Source organism: Drosophila teissieri, chromosome 2R, assembly GCF_016746235.2.
Source record: "Drosophila teissieri strain GT53w chromosome 2R, Prin_Dtei_1.1, whole genome shotgun sequence".
In the NCBI taxonomy this organism is placed as follows: Eukaryota; Metazoa; Arthropoda; class Insecta; order Diptera; family Drosophilidae; genus Drosophila; species Drosophila teissieri.
In genome coordinates this window covers 54492-64956 of record NC_053030.1, presented here as the reverse complement: position 1 = coordinate 64956, position 10465 = coordinate 54492, and positions in this window count along the sequence as shown.

Sequence of the window (10465 nt, the reverse complement as noted above, 5' to 3'; positions counted from 1 at the left end):
GGATATGATAAAAAAAATATAATAAAAATAAAAATTTTTACAATATAAAAGTGTTAGTTGCTGACCATATGCTGCTGAGCTTCAAACAGAACAAAATAGAGCTTCTTAAAAATGTCATGCATTAATTGTATCTTTTCACCTTTTCCTTGCTTCAAGATAAATTCATATAAGCTTCATAAAAATCTCATGCATTAATTGTAACTTTTCATCTTTTAATTTGCTTCCGGATAAATTCATAAAAATTTAATACATTTTATTTTGAGTAGCTGATGTTGTGTTATAAAGAAATAAAACGTATAGGTGAACTACTATGCATGCATCAAACCAACAAATAAAAAAATAATAAATTCAATTCGGTGTGTAATGGAAAAGTTTATATTTTCCCAAACCAGCTCAGACTAAAAGCTCTCTGTATCGCGATTCATCTTCTTCTGCACTTCCGGACTGCATTTAGGCGCAACGAATAAATTCATTGTTGTTGGACTTGGGTCTTAGCTCTAGTGTGGCATGTTGAATTTGCAGGCATTGTTTTTAGTTATAAATGTTTAATTCAATGTTGTTTTATCGATTCTATGAGCTCCTAGAGGTCGATCTCCATGTGTTTTCCGTTCGGTCTGCAACTTGGCAGTTTCGCAATATCTTCGTTGCGCGTGCTAACTTATATGCACATAGCATAATCATTTATATTTACATATATATTTTTATTTATATTTATTTAATAAAAAGTAAATTGTGCGATATATACAGGGGTAAATTGTAATCCTTTTAAACATTTTGTGAACTACAAATTATTGTTTAAACCTATCACAGTAAATAAGGAGCAATTAGCTTGTTTATAAAATAAATATAACCAAATCAGTGATTTAATTAGCTTTTACCAGGACTGTGGTCTATAACTTAGTTTAATTAGCCAAAAACCTTATGTTCCAGTTAATTTAAGCATCCAAAAACAGTAAATGGTATTCATTCCTTTGTTTAGTTCATGTGTGACCTTAAACTCTCAATGGCCAAAAGTGAGCTGATAAACTTTACACTCCCTGAGTTATACGACATCTGAAAATATTTTAGTTTGGTCAATTATTACTTTCTGTTAAAGAATTATTATTTACTATCATTCCCAGGTTACCACTCGCGAAAAATATTAGTACAGCCATGGAAAAACTCACCAGGTGATTTAGAATCGCTTTATATTTACTCTATTTCTATATTAAGTATATTTCTATAGTAAGTAATATGTATCAGGTTAAAGAAAACGTCATTATTTATCGGTATTATCGGTAATTCTTCACGACTTTTTCCTATACTTGCCCACTTTTCAAAGTTAAATTTCAGATTTTTATTATAAGCGAAAAAAATATCAAAATATGTTATCAATCCCTAACCAAATAAATAGATGGTCATTAGGTGATTTGTTGATTATTTTTGAACAGTAGACTTAACACCCTTTTTGCGTTTTCAAGTGGTATTGCCTTGTGCACAATCTCTAAAATAAGATATTTACCATTATATTTAAAGAATTTGATTTCTGATTAATGCAGAAGCCACTTTGCTCCTTGTATATTTCCAGATTTCTCGAATTCCTGTAAGCTACTTAGCTTACCGGTATCTTTTTGTCGATTAACTCGTCTATGGTGAACTAATAGCAAACTGCCGAGACTTTGAAGCTTTAAAAGGTTTAGAAAAAACCAAATAAAAAAAAAATTCATCTTACAAATTTGTATGAAAATTTAAGTGAAAAAGAGAAATATATCCTTTGACAGCCAATATCCATTGTGAAAACAACGACATAGGCATAATTCTACTGGTTTACAACTGTATACAGCTGTCTTTCGGCCAATTCTAAAAGCTTGGCCAACGGTAAAATATTTACTGGAACTTAAAACGTCCTGTCACACCTTTAATAGGAGGGCTCTGGAAGGCAGGTGCCAAAAGCTTCTTGTCGAAAATCCCACAGACTAGACTGCAGCAGACTACCTACCCTCCTAGTAAATTTTGAAGCCTATTTTAGCTCCAGGCTTATTTCACCACGCACACGGGTCCCACGGTTACATCTTTCGACCAACCGGCCGAGCGGCGCTGCTGAATCGGCTTGATTCGCGAAAAGATATACGTGATATAAGAATAGAGTAAGGAACGAGGAAAATATATATTTAAATAACTTAAAACTGATTTTGTACTATAAATGTTAGTAATCCAAGTGAATTCCAAAAAGGTTATTTATACTCTACAGTCGTACGGAACTAGCGAACTTAATAGGGTTTTAGTCATGTAAGAATTATCCAATTATCCAAGGTGGTTAAACCTTTTTATAAAACCAAGCACACCCCTGGCTTTATTTACTATGGTCGAAATAAGATCGGAAAATTAAAGTATTGGGTACAGAAAAACACTTAGTCGCGTGTATTGGGTATAAGTTTAAGTTTAGTTAGTTATAGGGCACAATTTTTGAAAGCTGGTAGATCGGATTGTAAGTCCTGGCAAGAAATGTCCTAATATTGCAAACATAATTTAACAACATCTGCGTAAACGAGAATGTGTTATAACTAAGGGAAGGTTATTAATAACTAACCGTATGTCGCACATAAACATTGTTGTGATCAAGAAATAAAACTTAGACCCAGAGACCCATAAATGACTTCGAGGTCGGATTAACACTTGTTTACCGAATCCGACGTTTATTGGAGGTTTTGAGCAACAACCAATTTCAAGTGTCTTACACCTCAACAAGGCGCTCTTGTTGGGTGTACTCTAAAACTAATCATTTCTGGGTTTCGATCGATTACATCATCGCACATGATATTCGCTCATCGTATATTGGATTGTTCTTCTCAACAACGACCTCTTTAAAAAATTGTTTTATTGTAATGACTTAAGATATATTTATAATTTTTTCTTTTATAAATATTAAAAATCTGTTTTTACTTTAAGTATTGTTAGGGATTTTGTTGTATGTTTACTTAAAATAGCCATCATAGAAAGCCATCTTGACCTTAGGGACACTGCGTTGAAAAGCATTCGCTCACTGGAAATTTCGGATGGCAACTATAAAATTAGAATTATTACAAAATAGATTTGCTAATCGTCGTTTGGTTTTTCAAGCACACATTACTGAGAATCTGGGGCTAAGAGTGGTTCTCTTTCAATGCTTGGTGAACTACCGGATAAATATATCGCTCATATTCTAAGTGATTTGGGCTCAACGAAACAAATCGCTGTATGCATCATTGTCCAAATCAGGAAAATGGGGAAGAGCATTCGGAGGACCCAGCTATTAAAAAATTTTAATCCATCGTGGGAATACATGGCATCATTTCAGAAACAGCGATGCAGGACGCTGGAAAACGGAGATGCTGTGCTTTTTGTAATGCTTCTGGGCACGTATTTTATTATTGTCCATTGATTCCAAAAAGCAACAAGAGAGAACGCTATAGTCGAGTTCCCCGACTATCAGATATCCGCACTCAGAGATGGAAGTGCGAAGGAGAAATTTCCACACTTACAGTATTTGGCGGTTTGTGGGCGTTAGAGTGGGCGTGGCAAAAAGATTTTTGGCAAATTAAGAGAAAATTTACAAGTCTAACAAAAATGTGAAAAAATATCATACAATTGTCAATAATGTGGGAGTTGCAGTTTTGGGCGGTCTGTGGGCGTTAGAGTGGGTGTGGCAAACAGTTTTTCTGCAAATCCATAAAAATTTACAAGACTAATTTACAAGACAAAAATAAAAATGGGCGTTGCGGTTTGTAGGTGTTAGAGTGGGCGTGGCAAAATGTTTCTTAAAAAAATCAATAGACATTTACAAGACTAATATAAAATATAAAAACATTATTCAAAAGTTTGGACGTGGCAGCTTTGGGCGGTTTGCGGGCGTTAGAGTGGGCGTGGCAAAATGGGCCCATATACTTGCGCTGCGTCTATGTCTGTCAAAGCTGCATGATTAATCTCAACCTTCTAGCTTTTATAGTTTCTGAGATATCGACGTTCCGACTCGTTGCCGACTCGGCTATTGATCCTGGCCAAGAATATAATACCTTATATAGTCGGAAACGCTTCCTTCTGCCTGTTACATACTTCTCAACGAATCTAGTATACCCTTTTATTCTACTAGTAACGGCTATAAAAAAGAAAAAGGCTCTCTCTTTGCATTAATTGTCTTAAAACTGGTCATTAAATGGGTCAGTGCAACTCCGACAATTGCCGTTCATGCGGATCTAAGCACCACACTCTGCTTCATTTGGCCTCGCCTTCTCCTCAAGAAAGATCACAGCTTAAGAAAACGCTTGCCTTCGACTCATTCCATTGCGTGGGACTTTTGCTGCTCTTCTTGCACAGTTTCTCAGTAAACCTTTGCTTCCTGCCGTGCTCTTTTGCACTCGGGCTCTCAACTGTACCATACAACATCCCAATTTGCAGATCAGCTTCAACTTAAGAAGACAAAGTCATTGCCTACAATACAATCGAGTGTAAGCCATGCTTTAACATTAACATTTGTAGCTAAAATATAAGTTAATCCGAATGAAGTTAATTCGATTTTTTAATAGTTTTTATTGGACAGAAGTCCGTGTTTATTTTTAAGCAAAATTGAACTAAAGCTATTTTACAATTTGGGTGTTATTTATACCTCCCAGCACCGTCGCTGCCTCTGTTGGCGTCGGTGCTGGCTCCGTCGCTGCCTCTGCCCTCGTTGCTCCCACGGAAGCTCTCCAGACGCTGAGCTTCGCATTTCGAGGCCAATGCAGGTGCACGGCCGGATGCGCGTGCAAGCTTTCTGCATTTGCCCTCGTCGCTCCCACAGAAACGCTGATCCCGCGCTACTGCAGGTGCATGGCCGGATCCGTTTGCGATCTTTCGCAATTCGGTGCTGTGAGTTCTTTTGTTGTTAACTCTTCCACCTTTAAAATCGAGTGTCCCCACTCGTTGCGGTCGTTGATCTGGGTGTCATCATTGGTTTGGTTTAAGTGAAATCTAGCAACCCTCCTAATCAAGACGCGGATCGTTATTATGACGATTCCGATGATTATAACGCAGCCCATTAAGATGTCGGCTGTGTGGGAGGTGGTTTCTAATAGCTCCAAGGCTTCAGTGTTATTGGTGTTGAGTTCTTTAATTAGTTCCAGTGAAAGTTTCTCTTCTATGCCTTTGATTGTCATTTTAGTTTGCAGAATAGCCGGCATTGGCTGGTGGTGTATGGCGTACTGGTTTGTGAAGATTTGTTCTTCAATTTCTATGGTAGTATTGCTGAAGTTGATGATAAACGACCCATTCAGTGTCGACGTTGTTCCGTTGACCGAAATATTGCCGCTGAATTTATTGAGTAGGACAACTCCGGGTGCGATTTCCTCGATCGTGGGGATGTGTTGATTGTTGACTCTAGTGCAGGTGGCAGGGCGACTTTTTAAGAGATTTGGTAGGCAGGTTGAGTTACTAATGTCTATTATATTTCTATGTTTACAAATTGTTATTTCATTATAGCTATTACATTTTGTGGTTTTTGCGAATATTTTTTCATTACATTTAATTACATTTTCGGTTTCTATCTTGTTGACATATTGACCAATTTTTATTGGTTTTATTAGAATATCTTCGCATAGTTTGGTATCGGTTACAGGGATTTTTACGATATAAATTAGCATTGGACCATTACTTGCGATATTTACCTCAGCTATGTGCATGGCTTCTTCCAAATTTATATAGGGTAGCTGATCCTGATCTAGTATTTTTTTGATTTCATTAATTTCCTGATCTCCTAATATTTGGGGGTTACTAATATCTGCTTTGGCCCACTGTATGGCCTGGTTGAGATTAAGAATCTCCTCCTTAAGCATTTGGATTTGGAACATAAGGGTGGTACTGGTGTCTCTCTGAACGTCCCTTTGGTATCCTAAGCTGTTCATTAAATTCCTGTTGGCCGAAGTGATCTTGTTTATCTTGTCTAGGATTAATCTATTGAGGATAACCTGATTATTGTTGTTGGTTAGGGCTGAGTTTATTTTTTCCTGAATAATTTCGAAATCCCTGCTGTCCGGGGATCTGGCAAGCCACTTCCAGGCGGTACCTATTAGATCTATATGTCTTTTCCTTATACTCCTGACTTTCAAGCTATTGATTAAATTTTTCGAAATTTTAATTTCCTCCATTATGAAGGGTAGAATCGGGTCGTGCGTTTTTAAGTTTAACAGGGTTGTGTGGTTAATTTTGTCAATTGCATTTTCGTATTCCTCAATATTAATAACATGGATTAACCTAAAGGTCCCAATTTGGACCTTTGCCAGTCCCGTCGTTAGTGTTACGATGTCTGAGTTCGTATAGTCCGTTATTCGTAAGTCAGTAGCAGCGCATATAGTGAATAGGGCCCTGTGAATGGAGTTTTAATTTCGAATGAGTTTTTTGTAAATGATTCTCCCAATTTCTACTAGTACTGTCGTGTTTCTGTCTTCTTTGACAATTTCTTTTTTGTATCTGGCTGACAACTTGGTTCCTAATCTTTTATTGTTTTGTACGAATATCTCCTGTCCAGGATAATATTTTTTTATCTGATCTCTACTTTTGTTATGGTGGGCTAAATCTTTTTCCTGCGTGAGCCTAATCTTGTCTGTAACTTTCTGTCTTTCCGTCTGGAGTAGTTTAGGGTCAAGTGATACTTTTCTGCCAAAGAATAAATCGACCGGTTTTCTGTTTGTGGTTGAGTGTATTGAATAATTGTATTTAGCAACTGATCTCTCTATAAGGTCATTTAGGGAATTGTGCAATTTCTCGACTTTTTGGCATCTAATAATTTCTGAAAGAGTGGAATGAAAACGTTCGATCTGACCGTTGGCTGAACTGTTGTAAGGTGGTGCTTTATAGACCTTTATATTGAACTGGTCTTGCAGCATCCGCATTATGGGCCCTGATCCAAGGGATTTTTCGTTATCTATTATCACTATTTCTGGGATACCGAAGTTTATTAATGTTTCTTTCAGTGGTTGTTTAATGTCTTGGGTTGCTCGTGAATTAACTATTTTAGCCTGTGCGAATTTTGAGAATTTATCTATTGCTGTGAGTACTACTTGTTTACATGTGAGGTAGAAGTCTACGTGAATAATTTGTCCTGGGTATTGTGGTATTGGTGTGCTTTGTAGCTCTGGCTTATTTGGGTGTCTTTCATATTTTTGTTCCTTGCATGTCTGACATTCCTTCGTTATTTTTATGATTTTCGCCCTCATTTGTGGAAAATATACTTTTTCTAACAGCTGCTGTCTGTTTTCGCTGCTATTGCGGTGTGCTCTTCTATGTTCTGTTATAATGGCGTTTTCTTGGTCGGTTTCGTCTGTCAGATCTGTAACTATTTTATTAGAAAATCTAGTTTTGTAATTATTAAAAAGTGGATAAATTTCTTGAAGTTTCCCAAGTGTTTTCTCATCGGTATAGATTCCATTTATGACGGACGGATTTAGCCTTTCTTTTAGAATTTGTAATAAATTTTCTGAATTGAATATGGGTTCTGTAATAATGTGTCTGTGATATGTTGGAAAAACAATTTCAAATTTGTAGGATTTTACTCCCGAAAATAGCAGTATTTGATTCTTAAAAACATTTATTGGTTCTTCCGCCATAGGTATTAATTTTTCGGGAGAACTGGAACTACTGTGCACGGTTTCCGTCATTGCATTTAGTTCTCCATGCGTTTGCAAGGGAGGTCTACTCAATGCGTCGGCAACCACGTTTGCCTTGCCAGGTTTGTGCAAAAGTTCGTGGGTGTATTCTTCTAAAATTGCTTTCCATCTTTTCATTTGGTCGTTACGGCTTTTTGGATTAGTTGGGTGTGTGAGGGACTCATGATCTGTGAATATTTTTATTTTGGTTGGACCATACAAAAAATTTCGAAGGGTTTGTATTGACCAAATTATTGCCAACATTTCTTTTTTGTTCGGTGCGTAACTTTCTTTTGCCTTGCTTAAGGTTCTAGAAATAAACATTATTGGTTTGTCTTCCTGAGCTAATACGGCTCCTATGGCATAATCTGAAGCATCTGTGGTCAATTGGAATTCTTTACTATAATCTGGATAAGCCAGCATGACTTCTTCGGAAGCGAGAGTTTGTTTTAGCTTATTAAATGCTTCCCTAGCGTTTTCTTCGAGGTAGATTGGCGTTCTGCTTGAGGCATTTTTTGAAATACGGCCTCGGCCCTCTTCCCCTCTTAGAAGGGCTGTAAGGGGCTTTGCGAGCTTCGCATAATCTTTGATAAAGCGACGGTAAAACCCTGACAGTCCTAAAAAGGAACGAAGATCTTTGAGGGTTTTTGGCTCGGGGAATTCTACGATGGCCCTGACTTTTTCGGGATTCTTTTTTATTCCGGTATCGGCCACTAAAAACCCTAAGAATTCGACTTCTTTTCTGAAGAATTCGCATTTGTCAAGCTGAATTCGCATGTTTGCTTCTTCCAGAATATTAAATATTAACTCGATGTCTTTTAAATGGTTTTCTTCATTTTTGCTAAAGATGATGATATCATCGATGTATACGAAACACCTAACTCCTATGTGTTCTCTAAGGATATCGTCCAGCGTCCGTTGAAAAATTGAAGGGGCGTTTTTGAGGCCAAACGGTAGTCTGGTGAACTCGTATTTTCCCTGGTTAACTGAAAATGCTGTTTTTTCTATATCGGATTTCCTTAGTGGAATTTGGTGAAAGCCGCTTTTAAGGTCAATGACTGAGAAAAACTTATTCTGTCCTAATTGTGCAAGTACATTGTTAATGTCCGGTATAGGGTATCTGTCTGGAATCGTAACCATGTTTAGTTTCCTATAGTCGATTACCATTCTGTGCTTTCTCTGTCCAGATGCGTCCATTTTTTTCGGGACGATCCATATTGGGGAGTTGTATGGAGACCATGAGGGTCTAATTATGTCGTTTGCGAGTAGCTCTTGTATTTGTTTTTCTACTTCTGGTCTGAGAGCCTCTGGGTATGGGTAATGTCTTGAGTATATTGGGCTATCGTTTGTACTTCTTATAGTGGCTTCTACTTTTGTCGTGTATGTCAGTTTTTCGTCCGGGTCTCCAAAGAGATTTTTAAATTTTGAGCAAATAGTCCTTAAATGTTTCTTTTGAGTCTCTGTAGCGTGTTCTACTTGGGTATCTAATTTGTTGACTTCGTGTGAGGTTTTCTGCTTTATTTTAATTCGTCTTTTGTTCTGTATTGAAATATACCCTTTCTGCAAATTAATTTGGGCTTTTACTTCGCGCAGTGTATCGTTTCCGATAATGGCGTCGAAGCTCGTTAAGGAGGGTAGTAGATAAAATTTTATATAAGTGTCTTTTAGGTTGAAAGGATTGGCGATTGTATGGTGCGTTATCGGAACTTGTCCGCCCACAGAGTTAACGAAAAAAGGTTTATTGTTTTTGATTGGTTTCTTAACTAATCTGGGTTGAATATAGTTTTTGTTCGATCCGGTGTCTATCAGAATTTTTATCATCTCTCCATTACCTGCCTTAGATTGGAAGTAGGGTAACGAAGAGGGTTCTACTCTAAAAAATGTAATTCAGTATATTCTGTCTCCTCTGGTTCCTGTTCGAAATCTGGGGTTTGTGAATAGTATTCGTTAAGTGTCGCTTCGTCAGTGTCTGTTGGATCGTCAATGTATTCTGTAGCTTGTTCGCTAGTGGTTTCTAGATGGAAATTTCTCTGTCTTTTGTCTGGCAGTCCGGTTAGTCCGTGTGGTGGTGGTCTTTTTTCCTGTTGTCCAAATTTGGGTCTATTCATGTAATTTACTTGTTTAGTTTGCATACTTTTATCTACGTCCATAGGCTCTGGCCTAGGTTGTGGCTTTGGGGCCGATGGTCTTGGTGGCTGTGTTGTTGGGTTGCCAGAATATTGTTGGTAATGTGCACCATATTGTTGCTGTGGCACATAATTATTTGCTTTAGGGGTCTGTGGAACATGAGCCAAGTGTGGAATGAATGGTTGTCGACCTGTGTTTGAAAATTGTTGAACGGATTTCCTTGGTAGGTGTGGTCCTCTATTAGGGCCTTCGAATTTTCTTGAATGTGTTTGGCTATTTGCGTAATTAGTTCTAAAATTTTGGTTTTCTAATTTCTCACATAGCTGAAGTGCTGAGGGGAGATCCGCGGGCTCTTTGGTACCCAACAGTCTGGGCAAGTCGCCGTTCAGGCCTCTAATGAAGGTGTCGAGTGCTTTGTCCCTGTAGGATTTGGCAAATAGATCTATTGATTCCTTTCCCATTTCCATACAAGTAATCTTGTTCAAAATAAGGGATAGGTGGGTGTAAACTTGTTGGTAGAATTCTGATGTGGTTTGATTTCCCTGTACTAACGAGGTCATTTGGTATTCTAGTGTGGTCACATCGCGCTTGTCCGCGTAGTGTGCTGTCAAACATTTCGAGATAGCTATCCAATTTAGTGGGGTGTTGTAAGATTCTAGTACTGAGTCTGCGTTGCCTACGATTTTGTTCCTAATAATGTTGAG